Genomic DNA, 14,443 nt, shown 5'->3' on the forward strand with positions numbered 1-14,443 from the left:
TTGCTGTTGCTGTAGCTGTGATGACCAGGGGAATCACACTCTTTCTTGAAGCACTTGAACCCTTGCTTGCTGTTCTTTGCAGGGGAGACATATTTTTTTGGAGTGCCAGTCAGAAGTCACATGTTTTTGGATCCAAGGAGCACAGTAGGCAATACCACCAGAATTTCACTGAACATATGAGGCTTGACATGTGGGACCACGGTGGAGATCAAATTTTCTATCTCATGCCAAGAATGCTGTCTCCAAACCTCTGCAACTGAACCCTTCAATGTCTACTTCCCTTCACTGACGTGCTATATTTTCTTAAAAAGACAATTTGAATGGCAACTAAGCTCAGCATGTGTAATACAGATAATTCAATGTTAGAATGACATTTAATGTTAAGATATATCTCAGTTTATGGGGCCAGAGCAATAGTACAGCTGGTAGAGTATTTGCCTTGCACATGAGTGACCTGGGACCAACCTGGGTTCAATCCCCAGTAGTTCGTATGTCTTCCAAGCCTTCCAGGAGTGACTTCTGAAGGCAGAGCTAGGAGTAACCCTGAATGCTTTCTGTGTGTGGTACCAAAACAAACAAACAAAAGAACATTTGAATTTAGGAACATGCTTTCTATAGTGGCCTTTGCAATGTGATTTTTTTCCCCCTACACTTTGTGCTGATGTACATTGATTAGGGGATAAGCGCAGCCATGGAGTGAAACATAGTGGTTGTTCTCCTCTGCTTTTGTGTCTCTGGGCAGGAAAAACCTGTGTTCTATCAGCCGAGGAAGGGTGTTGCCTCTCAGGTTTAATATGTCCTTTGGAAAAAGGGGTATTGACCCCTCTGTTTCTCAAAGCTTCTTCCAGCCTTGGCCCAAGCTAGGATTCCTTCTGTTCTGTGTCTCTAGACAGAAGCAGCCTTTGCTCCCTCAGCAGAGGAGGGGTGTTGCCTCTCAGGTTAAATATGTCTTTAGGGTATAGGGCTACTTACCCCTTTGTTTCTCAAAGCTTGAGCCAGCTTCTCCTGAGCAGGGGTTTCTGCTGCTTTTGTGTCTCTGGGCAGGAGAAGCCTGTGTTCCAATTATAGGAAAATTTTAACAAAATTCTGTTAACAAAAGTTATACCAAATCAGTCATTAGCTTTCCTATATATGTTGTAATGGGCAAGTGAACTGTTTTGATTAAAAATAGACATTTTTACTAGTAGCTCCCAAATTGCAATATTAGATATGAATCTAAAAATACATGTGCAAGGTCTCTATGAAGAAAACTACAAAATTGTGATTAAAAATCAATTATCAAATAAATGTAAATATTCTATGTTCATAAATATAAGTACTCACTATTATTCAACATCAAATCTCAGATTAATCTAGATTCTAGTAATTGAAATTAGATCATGGCTCTATATGAGGTTACCTAGTGAATCTGGGGGTCACAAAAATTGGTAGTTATAAAATATTTCTGAATGTGCAGTGACTAGCCAATTAATTCAAGTGAAAACATAAAGATAGTACTAAATCGATAGTAAAACAAATATGTGGGTCACTTGTCTACCATATGGCAAATCTAGTTCCATGCCTAGCATCAATTAATCAACACCACTGAAAAGTGATTCCTAAGTACAGATTCAGAAGTAATCCCTGAATATTGTCAGGTATTGCCCAAAATAATCAAAATCAAATATATAGATGAGACTATATTAAGTTGAGAAGCTTCTGCACCTCAAAGAAAATAGTGTCTAGGATACAAAATCCACTCACAGAATGGGTGGACTATTCACCCAATACTCATCAGACAAGGAGCTATTATCTAAGATATACAGGTACTGACAGAACTTAGCAAGAAAAATATAATCTAACCCCATCAAAAATGGGGAGAAGAAATTAACAGATAATTTCTCAAAAAAGAAATACAAATGGACAAAACGCACATGGAAAAATATTCCTCATCACTAATCATCAGGGAGATGCAAATTGAAACAACAGTGAGGTGACATCTCATGCCACAGAGACTGGCACAAATCACAAAGAACAAAAACAATCAGTACTAGGGGATGTGGAGAAAAAGGAACTCTCATCCACTGCTCGTGGAAATGCCATCTCATCCATTTTTTATAGAAAACAATATGGAGATTCCTCAAAAAACTCGAAATTGAGCTCCCATATAATCCAGTTATACCACTCCTAGGGATATACCCTAGGAACACAAAAACTCAATACAAAAATATCTTCCTCACACCTATATTCATTGCAGCACTATTTACAATAGCCAGAATCTGGAAACAACCAAGATGCCTTTCAACAGATGAATGGCTAAAAAAAAAAAAAACAACCAAACAAACAAACAAAAAACCTTTGGTACATAGGCACAGTGGAATATTATGCAGCCATCAGGAGAGATGAAGTCATGAAATTTTCCTATACATGGATGGACATGGAAACTATTATGCTGAGTGAAATAAGTCAGAGGGGGAAAGAGACACAGAATACTCTCACTCATCTATGGGTTTTACGAAAAATAAAAGATATTATTGTAATAATGCTCAGAGATGAGGGCTGAAAGGACCAGCTCACAATATGAAGCTCACACAAAGAGTGGTGAGTGCAGTTAGAGAAATAACTACACTAACAACTACCCTGACAATGTTAATGTGTGAGAGAATTAAAATGCCTGTCTTGAATACAGGCAGGGGGGTGGGGGAGGAGGGATAAGGGGGTCATTTGTGGTGGGAATGTTGCATTGGTAAAGGGGGGTGCTCTTTTTATGGGAAAAATTAAAAAAAAAAAGCAAAAGCAAAATCAAACAATGAAATTGAAGAGTATCTGGCAATGCTCACTATTTTTTCCCTTGGCAAAAAAAAATGTTTGCAAATTGAAAAAATTTAAGAAGTTCTAATCAATATATTTATATTGATTATATTATGAATATATATGATATATATATATTGATTAGGGGCCAGATAGATAACACAGCGGAAATTTGCCTTGCAAGCAGCTGACCCAGGACCTAAGGTGGTTGGTTCAAATCCTGGCATCCCATTTGGTCCCCGTGCCTGTCAAGGGCTATTTCTGAGCAGATAGCCAGGAGTATCCCCTGAGTACAGCTGGGTGTGGCCCCAACCCCCCCCCCAAAAAAAAAGAAATAAAAAAAGAAGTTCGATTCAAGATTCAATAAAATCCCCATAAAATTCTGTTAAGTTATTTTCTTAATATTGACAAAATAAATCTGAAGTGTAGAGAGAAGGGGGCCAGAGCAATAGTGCAGCAGTAGGATGTTTGCCTTGCCTGCAGCTGACCCAGGACAGACATTGGTTTGCTTCCTGGCATCCCATATGGTCCCTCAAGTCAGGAGCGATTTCTGAGCACATAGCTAAAAGCAACCCCTAAGGGTCACTGGGTTTGGCCCAAACCCCCCCCCCCAATAAGTAAAGTGTAGAGAGAAGCAAAATTTACAGAACAACCAAAACAATATTAAAAAGAACAAAACTAGTGATCAAATATTATTCAACTTTAAGTCTTATAGCACGCAGTATGATATTGGTGAAGAGCTATCAGATCAGTAGAACTGAAAGAAATTGAGAAATATCACAAAATAGTCAACATATCTTTGATAAAAGAGCAAAAGCAATACATTATAGCAGAGCTAATATTTTATGGCAAATGATTTTGGAACAACTAGACATCCATATGCAAAACTGTGACTTTACACAGCACTTATATTACACAAAAATAAATACAAAAGAATCTCATTTCTAAATGTAAAATGCAAAATTGTAAAAATAGACTATAAAACAGAATAATAGGGCCTGAGAGATAGCACAGGGTAATGTACTTGCCTTGCACTTGGCTGACCTGGGGTTAATCTCTGTATCCAATATGGTTCCCCCAAGACTTCAAGTCTTGAGCTCAGATCTAGGGATCTAGCTCTACTAGATTTTCCTCAAAAATGTAAAAAAAAAAAAAAAAGGGCCAGAACAGTGGAGCAGTGGTGAAGCATTTGTCTTGCATGCAGCTGACCTAGGACGGGTGGTGGTCTGATCCCCTGGCACCCCATATGGTCCCCTAAGTCAGGAGTGATTTCTGAGTGCATAGCCAGGAGTAACCCCTGAGCATCACAGGGTGTGCCCCCCCCAAAAAAAAACAAAAACAAAAAATAAAAATAAAGAAAACCAAGAGTATATTGGGTTTGTGATGACCTCTTTGGGGTACACCAAAACCATATTCCATGGAATAACTGAAATTTTAAATTTTATTAAAATTTTATACCCAGCAAGATACTGTCAAGAGAAGAATATAAACCAATGAATAGGAGAAAATACTTACAAAAGACATCTCTAATAAAGGCCAAAACATATGACAGACTTTTAACAATCAGCAAAACCCAATCTAAAATAAGAAAAGAAACAAAGGCCTTAAACAACACCTTACTAAAGAATATATACAGATGGCCAAAAATATATGAAAATTTCTCCATATTGTATGTCATCAGAGAGATGGAATTTACATACTGCAACACATCAATTAAAATGACAAGTTTCATGACACTAACCACAAAATGCTGCAAAGAAAATGAAGAAATTGAAATTCTCATTCATTGTTAATGAGATTGCAAACTGGATAGCCATTTGAAAGGTTTGTCAGTTTTTTAGAAAAGTTAATATACACTTATCCTAAAATCCAGCACTCCTGCAACTGTGCATCTGTGCATTCACCTGTGAAGCAAAAGAGTAAAAACTTTTTCCAAAACAATAACCTAAACATTAATATCTATCTTTCACTTATAATGACCAAAAAGAGGAATCAACTAAGATATTCTTCAGTAGGTGAATCGAGTAAATAAACAAATGCATAACCAGTTAATGAAATATTATTTAAGATAAAGGTTCTATCATGCAATGAAAGAAACTTTAAAGACATATTGCTAAGGACAAGAATTTCACATGAGGGTGATTTCTATACACTGTGACTCTACCTCTAGACATTTTGGAATAAAAATCTATGGAAGTAGAAAAAATTAGGCAGAGAGGAGACCACATATTCTCGCAGCCCCGGGGGTGAGGGAGGAAGATATGGGAGGTAGGATGGAAATGGAGGTGTAGGAAGAACAATTCGGTGATGGGAATCCCCCTGATATTAAGTTAACATGTACCTAAAATATTATTGTCAACAATATGTAAGCCACTATGATCAAAATAAAAATTATATTATTAAAAAATATAGTGACTGTCAGAGGTTAGGAGAAATGGCAGAAAAGTACAGTGTGGAGGGGCTAGTAAGCAGAGCTCAGAGGATATTTAGGGTAGTAAAAACACTCTGACACAATAATGGTTAGTAAATGTAGTTCTATATATTTCCAGATTTATAGAATATACAAAATCAAGATTGAACTCTGGAGACCGGATATGATGTAGTGGCTAAAATAATTGTTTTGCAAATTTTACTCATGAGTTTGCTCCCTGATACCAGTGTCTGTATACCAAGCACACTCTTGGAAACTATTTTCTGTAACCCTGGATTCTACAAGTGATTTTCGACTGTTATGTAGTGTATCCAAGTAGGAGATTGTGATGCTCTGATAAACTCCATGACTAAAAAATATATGTGGGTCTATGGACAGAAGCGCATCCTCCAGAGAGCACTGTGCGAGAAAACCCTGAGCAAATCCCTAGGGAACATTTCAACCAAAATGAATACAATTTTCAGTACAAAGATCTATTCACATGTAAGGGAAGGGGGAATTTTGAAATAGCTTATCTTCCTCTCAATTTTTTCATAAACCTTAAACTACTCTAAAAAATAAATATTTTCAAATACACACAGTAGCACTAAAATTATAGAGATCTTAAAATTATTTTAGAGATATTTTCAAAAAACCATAATAAAATGTTTCAACAGTAGTTTCAAATGTGCAAAATATAAAGTCTCAGCAAAAATATAGGTTTCAAATGAGGAAGAGGAGAAGGGAAGATAACAAGAGCAAGGAAGAAGAAACAGAAAATAATCTAAACACTGGCAGTTTTATTCCTAACAGCTCCAAGCTGGACCCAAACATCTGTCAACAGGTATTTGATTAAATAAATTTTGGGACATCCATTAAAAGAATATTATTCAGTAATTAATACACTGTTAACATATATAGCATCCTGGACTCATTTCATGTAACTTTCTTGAAATGACACAATTATAGAAATTTGGAACAAAGTAGTGTTTATCCAGACACTAGGATATAATTGAGATGATGTAAAGTAAATATGGCTAGAAATATCAGCTTATGTATCTAGCAATATTTCAAAATTAAAACCTTTTACTGGGGTCGGAGAGATAGCATGGAGGTAAGGTGTTTGCCTTGCGTGCAGAAGGTTGGTGGTTCAAATCCTGGCATCCCATATGGTCCCCTGTGCCTGCCAGGGGCGATTTCTGAGCAGAGAGCCAAAAGTAGCCCCTGAGCACTGCTTAAAAAAAAACCTTTTACCAAGTGTGGGGAGGGGAGAAGGGCTGAATAGGAGAGACGCCTGGAATAAAAGTAGAAGGAAGCAAGCATATTGATGGAGAGTGTAATGTTAGAATGTAACATATCATAAACAGTATTTATAATACACAGATATTATAATTAATATTATGTATTACATGCATTCTATGTTTATTATATGCATTATAAATGTATATGTATCTTATATTATATATTAAACAGTATTATAAATCACATTGTCTCAAATTAGGAGAGGAGAGAAACTGAATTAAAACTGAATTAATTAAAGGGCGGAAGAGAGGAAATGAAGGCTAAAACACTTGCCGTGCATGGGCTAGGCCTGGCTTAGACACTGGCACCGCATATTCCCCTTTCTTGCCCACTCCCCAAGGCCAGCACCACCAGAAATGATCCCTAAATAAAGAACCACATAAGCTCTGAACTCGAAACAGAACAAAAAATACATTTGTAAAGAAACAGAAGATTAAATCTGAGAGATTAAATCTTCATGTCCTAATTGTTTCATATGCTTTCTTTAATCATCTATGAACTGAAGGGTTATGGTTTTATTTCAATTAAGATTAAATATACCACCTAGAAGTAGAGATAGCAATAAAAGTGTTATTTTGTTTGAAAGTGAAATCTACTTGTAATTAAAATTGTCATTACAGGGGCCACTAGTACTACTACTGCAGGCAGGGTGTTTGCCAGATTGAATTCCTACTTTTCCTGATTTATGCTCTCTTAATGCAGAGCTAAGAGTAAACCCTGAGCCCAGCCAAGAGTGACCCCCAAACAAACTAAATAAAATAAATAAAATCAGATAAAACAAAACAAAGCAAACAAGAACAAAAAATCATTTTCACAGGTAGCACTTGATAATAAAAAAAAAATGATTTAGAGGCCTAAGCGGTGGCACAAGCAATAAGGCGTCTGCCTTGCCCACACTAGCCTAGGACGGACTGTGGTTCGATCCTCCGGCGTCCCATATGGTCCCCCAAAGCAGGAGCAATTTCTGAGCGCATAGCCAGGAGTAACCCCTGAGCTTTTCACCGGGTGCAGCCCAAAAAACAAAACAAAAAAATTCATCGAGCACTTCTATTTAAGATCGGAACTTTTTATCAAGATAAAAACATGAACGTAAATGCTTCATTGAAACCTATTTCAAAAATCCACCATCCTATTAATTAAAATATTGTTTCATTATGTAATAAAAATTGACGCTACTATCTCAAGTCAGTAAGATTTTTACAATAATTGCTCCTGATACAAATATCAAAGTATTTAATAAACATTTTTAAATGTTATGAATAGATGTTCTTTTTCATTAATTTGTCATTTGAAAAATATTGCAAAATGTCAAATAAAATCTCATTCATGTGGAAATCATTTTTTAATAAAAAACAGTTTTTATAAAATGATTTAAATCAATGTCAGTCAATTAAAACTCATGCTGGGTATATTATGAGTATTAAGTTATTGTTTCGAAAAATCACTGCTCTGATTAGATAATGGATTCATTAAAGTTAGGAAAATGACCTTAGGGCTGAACAGAGAGTACAGTGGGTAAAGTTCTTGCCTTGTGTATGGTCAACCCAGAGCCAGTCCTGGACAACCTGTAAGACCCACATAGACTCACCAGGAGAGATCCTGGAGTTCAGGGTAGGAGGAATCCCTGAGCATAGCTGCATGTATATCAAAAATAGAGATTCAGAGGAGAGGAGAGGCAAGTTTTATCTTTTTATTTGCTTTTCTATCCATGAATTTTACACATAAAATAAAGTTATCCAGTGCACACCTTTTCCTTGTTTTATTTATTTTGTTTTGCATAATTCTCTCAAATTCCTTTCATTTTGTTACCAATGGTAAAATTTTCATTGGGTTCATTGCAGTCAATCATTCTCAGAGTAACAGGCTACTACTGTTTGTCAATGATGACAATCCATGTAATTTTACATTTTCTTTTTTTTATTTTTATTTTCTAGAAGTTTTCAATAGACACTTGTTAAGTGTCTTTCCTGGGCTGATCAATAGCAGTTTTGAGGGCTCTTATTCAGCTGGTCCCAGCAATAGAACTTCTGCATTGTACTGACCCCTATTGGCTTCATCCCCAGAAAGATAAAAAAAAAAAAAAAAAGACGGAGAATCAATTGTCTTATTTATTGCCTCACCTAAAAACCAGTGGATAATTCAAACATTTTGTTGTTCCATGTATGTGTATTGCTAAAAATGTGTGCAAATACAGATTTGGGATTATAAATACATTTTATAGTAATTGAGAGAATTTCAGAAATACAATGATAGAATCCCTTAACAATCACAACTATAGAATCCCTAAATAATGCAAATGGACTATGTTAGGAGGGTTCTCCAAAGAAACAAACCAGTAGGGTTTTATCTAGATGGCAATTTTCATTTAACATCTATAAGTAAGTACTTGGAAATTGCAACTTAAAAGGATGTACAGCAAAACCAAATTATTGAATAATGCCATTTTGTTCTGCCATTTGTTTGGAGATTTTTTTCCTCATCAACTTTATAAGAATACAGAATTGAACAAATTTATGTTATTCAAGAGCATGCTGTATATATGCACATGCATTTTAATTTTATAAATGACTCATCATAAGAAAATATTCATGTAACTTTGGAGGGTAAGCAGTTATAAGTCTGCCATGAGCAAGCTAGAGTCTCAGTAAAATATAGTTGTGGTCCAGATGTGGAGATCTGAGAACCAGGAGAGCCAAAAGCAGATATTCATATACATATCCCAAGTACTACAACCAGGGTAACTAATGCTATATACAAATCCTACTCTGAGTGATTCAAGAGATAGATGTAGTATTTGATTTATCTGAGAAAGAGGTTGAATTATTTTGAGTTTTTTGTTGTTGTTCTATTTAGGCCCTAAAGAGACTAAAGATGACTACTCGTTTTAGGGGGACAATCTGTTTTACTGAGAATATTGATTCAAATGCAAATATCATCAGCAAACACCCTCACACGTACCCAGAAAAAATTAACCAAATGCATTTATGCAAACTAAATAAATTGCCTGTCACATAGACACATAAAGTTAACCATTACACTATGTTATTGCACACTGTAAATAAATAAAAACCGCAACAATACAATTCAGCCACAACTACAAATGCTCCATCTCTTCAGGAATAAAAGCTTAGGTGCTTCTACCAGCAAAGAATTATGACCAGCTGATACTCATACTGAAGGCAAAGGAAACCCAATATGCATAACGAAAGATCCTAGTAAATACTATGTAACATATAACCAGATGCAGGAATAGGAGCTGTAATGGTATAAATAGATATTCCTTGATTTCATTAATGTTTAGGTTTTGAACAATTGATCATATTTTATTTCCTCTTATCTAGTTGTTACCTAGCATAAAAATAGACTAATGATAATGATGAGAGACAGTTTTATATCTCAATATTTAAGTTGAAATATATCAAATAGAAGAGTAAATATAACTAAAAGTTTTTCAGTCTTTTGGGGGGAAAATAATGAATTTTGGTTGTATACAGAATATTGATGTCAGGCAGAAATATCACTGTTTCCTCCTCAAAGAAGCCTTTAGTCTCAATGTCATGGAGTGTTTTTACTTGTTCTTTACTTCATTTGGATTTGACCTTTGTGCATGGTGTTAGATGGAGGTCCGAGTTGCTTTTTTACTTCTGGCTGACCAGTTATCCCAGAACCACTTTTTGAAGAAGCTTTCCTTGCTCCATTTTGTGTTTCTTGACCCTTTATCAAATATTAATTGATTGCATGTGTGGGGAACATTCTCTGAATACTCAAGTCACCTCTCCTATTTTGAGGGTCTATCTTTATTCCAATACCATGCTGTTTCAATGACTATTGCTTTGTAGTACACTTTAAAGTTGGGGAAGGTGATGCCTCCCATCTTCTTTTTCCTAATGGTTGCCTTAGCAAAGGTGTTTATTACTTCAAATGGGTTTCAGGAGTGCTTGACCTCCTTCTTTGAAAAATGTCATGAGTATCCTAAGAGAAATTGCATTAAATCTGTCCAAAACTGTGGAGACTATTGCCATTTCAATGATGTTAATCATTCCAATCCATGAACAGGGTATGTGTCTCCATTTCCTTGTGTCTTATTTGATTTATGGAAACAGGGTTTTGTAGTTTTCTCTGTATAGGTCCTTCATCTCTTTAATTAAGTTGACTCCAAGGCATTTGAGTTTGTGTGATTCTATGTGAATGGGATTATTTTCTAAATGTCCATTTTTCTATCATTATTTTTGTATAAGAAGGCTATTGATTTTTGCTTGTTAATTTTGTAGGTTGCCACTTTGCTGTATAAATCTATTATTTTAGAAGCTTTTTGATATAGTCTATAGGGTTATTTTTTGTTTTAATTTTTATTCTGATTAAAGTGTATTACAAATCTTTCACAGTAATAGTTAAGGTACATAGTGACAATGAATCAGGACCATTCTCACCACCAGTGTTGTCCTCCCTCCACCCTAATCTCAGCATGTATCCTATATATCCCCTCTTTGTCCCCTGGACTGCTAGTGTAACTGGTCCCCTCTGTGTATAGCTTGTTGTAGATTGGGTATTGATTCTGTTGTCATTGACTTTGGATTTGGTGTTAAAGTTTGATCATTTTTTATTTTCACTCAATATTCATACGACTATTTGCTCCTGATACCATCCATTTTCCCCCTCAATTTATGAGGCAGAACAAGATGATTCAAGTTCTATGGTTCTTTTGGGAAAAGAAAAAAATGAAAGCTGGGAGGACTCTGTCTAAAGGCTATATGTACAAATTTAAAAGAGGAAAGGGGAAAAAATAAAAACAGAACAAAACAAACAACAAAACAAGCAACTACATAAAAGCATAATAGCAACAAAAAACAACAACAACAAAGCAACAACCAAAAGAAAGGAAAAGAAGAAAGAAGAAAAAGAAAAAAAAAAGGGCTCGTGTGGCAAGGTTTTATGCCTTTTTTTTTTTTTTTTGCATAGGCACAGTAAGTATTGAGAAAATTAGGGAATTCCCTTGGTCTAACACATACAGAATTTTTCTGCCCTTGAAGCATATTGTCATGAGAACAACTAAAGGCTCCACACATGCTCAATATCAATGCCAGGAAATGTTCGACTCAGTTGTAGATGACAAAATCAGTCCTCTTTAGCTAGAGATCTTGTTATTTGACAGGTCATAAGATAAAGTCTAGAATAGAGTCTTTATGGTTCTAGAAGTTCTGTTCCATCATGGTTGTTGTAATCAGACTTCTGTGTAACTGCCTCTGCTCCTGCCCTTTACTGGGAGAGAATTCCGGCCAGCAGCTTTCTCTCAACCAGGACAGAAGGCAGAAAGCAGCTACAAATAATTCGTGAGTGTTAAGCTCTTTTGTGAACACCTAAAACATTAAGCTGCAGAAGTTAGTAAATGCTCAAGGTGCGTTCCAGTCAAGAGGCTTTAATGAGGGCAAGCAGGGTTTTTATGCCCTGCTCCTGTGGGAGGGGTAGTAACATAGGATTGAAACATAGACCAATCAGATTTGTACAAGTATAACAATTTTAACCAATGGGAGCATAAACACATTTTGATGGCTGGAAGGATAAAGAGGAACCTGGCGGGATGGGGGGAGGGGAAGCAAATCCTTAAACAAATAGCTAATTGATATTTACGCAAATACAATTTTTGTTTAGCCTATTTTCCATTTAAATCTTTCTTTTGTGCAAGCAATAAGGATCATAATTTAAACTTTACAAAAACCTATCTATAATTACGTTTTTGAGAGCAGTTACAAAAACAGGTTCCATGGAAAGGTTAAGGAATCTGGTTAAGCCAGATTCTGTGTGCCGGGCTAAATTTATTTGCAGAGTTTCTTTTTGGCTCGGGGCTAAGCAAACTTTATGGCTTGAATCAGGCGGTGGAAAATTCATACAGAGTTCCTTTGATATGTGGGATGCTCCGTCTCCCACACTTCTGTAATTAGTGGTCTTGGTTTTTTGTGCAGATCCTAGGATGTAGCCTAGGATAAAGTATTTTCTTGTGGTTCCAGTAGTTCTGCTCCATAGCAGTTGTCAAAGTCAGACCTCTGGAATTAAAGATCTTGGTTTTTGTACAAATCCTAGGCTGAAACCTACGTGAGGGTCTTTTTTATTGGTCCCAGAATAAGTTCTGCCCAATCATGGTTGTCAACGTCAGTCTTCTGTGTTAGCAATCTTGGTTTTTGCACATATTAAAGGATGATGTGTCTTCTGATTTCATTTTACCATGAGGTTATGAGATAGGGCAACCTGCTCTTAGGCCAAGTTGTTGCTTTTTCTCATTGTCAGGGTGTCACATCAAAACTGGTGCAAATTGGTGCCAGAGCAGTATTAGGAATTCCTCGGGGGAAATTTGGTTCCTGGTGCTGTTGCAGGGAACTGTATTGGTTCTGTTTAGGATCTGGGGGTTGGGGTTGGATGGTCACTATCCAATCACATGGAGTCTAAGTGGATCCACATGACACATGTTCAGGGTGGGAGGCACCCCTGTATTATAAGATGTATGAGTTCTTATCTCTAATAGATAAAAGCTTGTTTCTATACATAAAATTTCCCCTTTTGTAGTCTGCCTTGGAAAAGGGAATGGTGGCATATTATATTGCTTGTGCATTTAGGGATAAGAATGACAGGCCTCACAATCTCTATACCCTGGTTTTGACCTGAGCTTTTATTCCAAGCAAAACTTTTTCTTCTAGGTTTTCATACCAAGCAGAATCAAAGCAGGTAAAGTTAAAGAAAAAAATATAGAAGAAATAAATAAAAATAAATAAAGAGTAATTAAATAAAAAAGGATGGATGAGGCTACCTTTCTTTGGGAATAAACTAAGAGGTATTATGATAGGGTATTAAACATACAAAGGAAATATAGGTATCCCCATTTAGTCTTTTGAGATACTCTTGTTGAAAGTGAGATCCAGGCACATTTTTATCCCACACTGTGGTCTTCTTGAGTATGAGAAATGATTTGCAGCAGTAAGGGATCAGATAGTGTCCTTGAACTGAGGGTCCTTCTGGAGCTGAATCCAGTAGCATGCTGCAACAGCCACATTTGGGATGTGTGTCTGAGAATGACCACATAGAATGAGTCAGCAAGACTGGTGGTTGCAGTTTCTTGCCCGGGCATGGCAACTGAGAGGGTTTCCTTTGGTTTTGGGATCTGGGTGGTGGCTTATTGTGGCAAAAGGTTGGTCTCAACCTACTGAGTTGAGAACTGAGGGTAAAAAGGGTTAAATAAGGAGTGATAATGGATCAGGATTTGGGTTGGTGAGAGAATAGAAGGATTTCTGAAGGGGGTGGAGGAATAATATAAGAGGGGCTATATATAATATAGGCATGCATTGTTTACAATATAAGTTTGGCAGACAAAGTCCACTGTATACAAACTCATGCCCACATATAAACAGAACATTAGAGATCTATTCTTAAGTTGTTGGAGGCCTGACCCTCATTAGATGACTCTTAGCACTTAAGAAATAATTGAATTAAGAAAAGATAAATAGGGGCTGGAGCAGCAGCGCAAGTGGTAGGGCATCTGCCTTGCATTCACTAACCTAGGATAGACCGTAGTTCGACCCCCCAGCATCCCATATGGTCCCCAAGTCAGGAGTGATTTCTGAGAACATAGCCAGGGAGTAAACCTGGCAGTAACCTCTGAGGATCTAAGGTTGTGACCCAAAAGCCAAAAAAAGAAAGGAGGGAAGGAAGGAAGGAAGGAAGGAAGGAAGGAAGGAAGGAAGGAAGGGAGGGAGGGAGGGAGAAAGAAAGAAGAATAAAGAAAGGAAGGAAGGAAGAGGAGGAGGAGGAAGAAGAAGAAGAAGAAGAAGAAGAAGAAGAAGAAGAAGAAGAAGAAGAAGAAGAAGAAGAAGAAGAAGAAGAAGAAGAAGAAGAAGAAGAAGAAGAAGAAGAAGAAGAAGAAGAAGAAGAAGAAGAAGAAGAAGAAGAAGAAGA

Source organism: Suncus etruscus, chromosome 15 (genome assembly GCF_024139225.1).
Source record: "Suncus etruscus isolate mSunEtr1 chromosome 15, mSunEtr1.pri.cur, whole genome shotgun sequence".
In the NCBI taxonomy this organism is placed as follows: Eukaryota; Metazoa; Chordata; class Mammalia; order Eulipotyphla; family Soricidae; genus Suncus; species Suncus etruscus.